The following is a 5,101-nucleotide window of genomic DNA, read 5'->3' on the forward strand; positions in this document are numbered from 1 at the left end:
GCAGAGATAGAGGAAGCTAGATGAGAACTAGAGAATCTACAGAGGGAGAAGATGGGGCATTCAGTGTGTATATACAGGTGAGAAAAAAAATTCCTGAATTTTTCCAGGTTAAAAATACACTTTTTTCTGGGTGAAAATATACAATACCTTGGGTGAAGGTACAATTATTCTGTGCTCCCTTGGCGCTGTAAAACTTACCAGTCTTTGGAATGGTGAAGGTTTTAAGGGTTTCATACACAGGCATAGAACTTCCGAGCACGTTAGAGGACGGGGTGGGGGAAGGCGTTTTGGGAAGACCTTTGATGCATGGCAGCATATGCACTGCATTATTTTCACATTAAGAAAGTATAAATATGAATTCCATCAAATACAGCACACTAGCTTCCCCAGAACCGAAATTGAGATCAGCTCGTGTCACACGATCTTGGCAGCCAGTGACAACAGAGATTCTGCATATGGTACATGATGTAGTCAGCCAGTAGCAACATTAAAGTAGCTCGAACACACAATTAGGAAAAGCTAATTGTTTAGATTAAGATACATACAGTACAGAGTACCAAGTCACCAGCATTTTTAACTCAAGTGTAAAGCTGAGTGAAGTGGCATAGGACTTGTTGACTTTGTATAGGGACTTCACCAAAGACATTCAGGTAGCGATTTTAGGAGGAACTTGGCACAACTGTAGTGAGAACGAGGTTTGTGATACAGGTGGTGAACTGGGCACAATTGCTACTCATACCAAGACCGTTACTGTTCACTTTGTACAGCTGTTCCGTCACAACGATGAGCCCCATCTTGGCAGTGCTGTGAGGCAAATTAAATATAAGACTTGAGCTAGGGTGGTTCCAGATCAGCAAAGTATTCAAAGTTCAAGTTGTACTGTACACAGCCTACATGCAAATAGAAGTGTGAGATGATGCTTGGTTAAGCTTATTAGTGACAGTATAGTGAGTGGCTTTGTGTTCACTCACGGCTGAATTCGTGTGATAATGTGTATAAGGACTCAAGCCTTTTTAGGATGAACTCTTATACGGGGGTATTTCTTCTAGAGGAAGAACAACAATATGGAAAGCAAAGACCATCACTCAGCACGTAGAAGAGGTGTTGAGTCACAGACAGACATAATGAAAAAGAATGCTAGAAATATTCAGCTATAGGGCTAAGTCCTTCTTCAGGTCTAAAAGACTGACACACATTTACATAAGTGCAAAACACACACACACACACACACACACACACACACACACACACACACACACACACAGAGCCATGACCACTGCTATCTCTGGTGTCAGGCCGAGTGCCCAGAAACGACAGTGACCATGTGTATGTTAGTTGTGCTTGTGTGAGAGTCTTTTATGTTTGAAGAAGGAATTAGTTCAATAGCTGAACATATCTAGAATTATTTTTCACTATGCTTGTCTGTGACTCAATGTGGTGAGCAGCAACCTATACTTTCCATTGTTAACAATGTAGGAAATGACTGATTTCTACTTACCATAAAGAAGACATGTTAAGTTACAGACAGGTACAATTAAAAGGCACTTACATAAAGCATTTGGCCACAGCCTTCATCAGTGAAAGAGAGACATACACCATTCATATACAGAAGCAAGCGCACCTCATGCACACAACTAACAATTCCAGCATCTCAGGCAAGTGCAACTATCACGTGGGTACAGAACCAATCTAGAGGCAGCAGAAAATGGGAAGGGATAGTAGTGTACAGTTGGTGGGAGAGAGAAACACTGTCTGGTGGAGTGTGCAGGGACTAGAATGTCAACAGGTGGAGCGTCAGAAGATTGTGGGGCAGGGAAATGGGGAAAAAAGAAGAAAGGGAGAGGAGCAGGGAAAGATGGGTGGATATGTTGGAAGAGGACAGCAAATAAACAGGATGGGAGATGAGAATGGGGAGGAGATGATAGGACTCGATTGGGAGTGGCATAGAGATGGATTAGGATGCTGTGGAGGTTGTGTGGGTGACGGAACACCACTTTAGGAGGGGTGGGAAGTAATTTGGGTATGATGTCCCTAATTTCAGGGCATGATGATAGGCAATAAAAAGCCCTGGTGAATGATGTGGTTCAGTTTTTCCAGTCTGGAGTGGTCTGAGTGATGAGGGGGACATTCCTTTGTGGCTGGTTCTTGGAGGTGGTGGGATGATTTGGGGCAATGAGTGGGAATGGCACGGGAGATCTATTCACGGGCTAGGTCCGGGGAAAGTGCCTGTCTGTGAAGACCTCAGTAAGACCCTCAACATACTGAGCAAGAAGATTTTGTCACCGTAGATACACCGTCCCGGATAGCCAGGCTGTACCAGAGGGATTTTTTGGCGTGAAAGGGATGACAGCTATCAAAATGAAGGTGCTGTTGGTGGTTGGTGAGTTTAATGTGGACAGAGCTGGAGATGGAGCCATCAGATGGCACCTGACACCAGACTAGGTTCAGCTGCCAGAGAATATGGTCATGTGTGTGTGTTTGTTGTCTATTTTTGACAAAGGTCTTGTGGGCTGAAAGTTTATTGTGTGACAGTCTTTTTGTTGTGCCTATCTGCAACTCAGCATGTCCACAATATGATGAGTAGCAACTATCCTTTTCAATATTGTTAGGTTAAAGTTAGTAAGGTGTATGAGGAAGAAGGTAGTGTGTTTGGAGTCTGAAGGACAATGGTAAAGGTAGTGTTCAATAGTGGTAAGACCATGGGGATAAGGGATTTTGATGTATAGGGAGGTGGTGTTAACAGTGACAAGTACGGACCCAGGAGGTGAAGGGATGGGTATGATTTTGAGTCCTCCCACCACCCCCAAGAACTAGCCACAAAGTAGTGTCCCCTTCATCACCCAGTACCACCCCATACTGAAAAGACTGAACCACATCATTTGCCAGGTCTTTGATTACCTTTCATCATGCCCTGAAATGAGGGTCATTCCACACAAGATACTTCCCAACCCTTCTAAAGTGATGTCCCGTCGCCCACCCAACCACCACTACATCCTGGTGTGTCCCTATGCCACTCCCAATCCCAGATTCAGATTCTTTATTGGTCATTCAACATTATTACATAAAATAGACTGTCAGTTAACTTAACCTATTAATTTTACAAAATAAATTTTTAAATATTTAAGTTGATATTGGGCGTTTCTAAAAATTATTCTAATGAATAGAATTGATTAGTTAACAAGAAGTTATGTACATTTTCTTTAAATAATTTGTCAGGTTTGATTGACGCATTCTTAAACAATTTGTTATATATTTTAATTGCCATATCCTTATGACTATTGTTAGTTTTAGCTAATCTATTTTGTGGCAACAGCAGAGAAATACAGGTTCTTGTATAGTAGTCATGCCTTTGATTTGTTACACTTAAATTAGATAGTTCAGCAAGTATGTAGTTAACGCTGTCAAGAATATATAAATTAATAACTGTTAAAATTCTATATGTAATGAACAATGGTTTATAATGAGTCCTTTTACCTACCTTAGCCATTGCTCTGATTGGTTTCTTATGGATCACCATAATTTCATTTATGTTTCTGCTGTTTCCCCAGAGTATTAACCCATACCTTAAAACAGATTGAAAAAAGGCAAAGTACGCTGCCCTTACGTACTTAAATGTCACACAACACATCAGTCTCTTCAACAAATATATAACTCTTGACAACCTAACCACTATGCGATCAACATGGGAGTTCCATGTTAGACTGTTGTCAATTATGATACCTAAAAACTTTGACTTTTGTTTTTCTATTTTTGTAGTCTTTGATAGACTGAACCACATATTCTGTGTCTTTTCCTCATTTAATAGTAGACCATTTGCATTAAACCATGATGTTGCATTTTCTTTTGCCAATTTCATACCACTTACAAGGTTATCAAATACATGGTTTACCAATAGAAAAGTTGTATCATCTGCATACATATACGTCTTTACATCTATATTTCCTGGTAAGTCATTTATGTGTACAAGGAAGAGAAGTGGTCCCAATTTAGATCCCTGCGGTTCTCCGTGTTGAACCTCGAGTGTGTTTGACAGGTGACTTCCTGAACTCACCACCTGTTTCCTTTTATTGAGGTAAGATTTGATGAGTTTTAAATTTTTATCACATATTCCATAGTACTCAAGTTTAGAGAGCAAAAGTGAGTGGTCAACACGGTCAAAGGCTTTGCTCAGATCACATAAGGTTACCTCTGTGTGAGCACGGTCCTTGAATGCTGCTCTATGGCATGTATAACTGACCTTCTTTTCTGTAACCAAACTGTGATGCACTTAACATATCATTTAGTTCTAGGTACTCATACATCTGCTGATATTTCCTAGTACTAGAATTAGTGAAATTGGTCTGTAGTTTGCAGGATCTGATTTGATACCCTTCTTAAAGACTGGAGTCACCTTGGATAGTTTGAGAGGATCAGGGGAAAAACCTTTTCTATGAGGCACAGGTTTGTTGAATATATTAATGGTGCTGCAATGTGATGTATGATTTCTTTCAGTAGACAGTTTGACATATTAAAAATATCTGTACTGTATGAATTTTTCATTTCTTTGACTGTTTTAAGAACTTCATGTTAGCGTACCTCTTTAAAGTGTTTCAATGATGATCTGGCCCTATTATGATTTAGGTTTGGACTCTTAAGATAATCTATATATGTAACATTGGGTTTACTGGTCAACTTTTTGATATCATCAGCACAGATCACAAAATATTTATTGAATGTATCTGCTGGTATTGGGACTGTCTTGTCAAAGTTTCTGACTTCATCTTTAACAATATTAATTAATGACCAGGCTGTTTTGCATTGGTTTTTACAATTTTTTATGAGATTTGTGTTGTATCTTTGTTTCACCAATTGTAACTCTTTCTTATACAGTTTCTTAGTGGTTTTTTGAGATCCTTAATTTCATTAGAATTATTTCCTTTGCCACGGCACTTCAACAGCAGTAGCTTATTTTTTAGATTCTCCAGTTCTTTGGTGTACCACAATTTACCCTTTCTAGTTTTATGGTATTCCTTTTGAACAAGATGGGCTTTTAAAGTACCTATTAAGTAATTGTGGAATGTTTCATAAACTGTTTGGGCACTGGAATCACAGTTTCGAAATA

The sequence above is a fragment of the Schistocerca serialis genome, chromosome 9 (assembly GCF_023864345.2).
Source record: "Schistocerca serialis cubense isolate TAMUIC-IGC-003099 chromosome 9, iqSchSeri2.2, whole genome shotgun sequence".
Taxonomy (NCBI): domain Eukaryota; kingdom Metazoa; phylum Arthropoda; class Insecta; order Orthoptera; family Acrididae; genus Schistocerca; species Schistocerca serialis.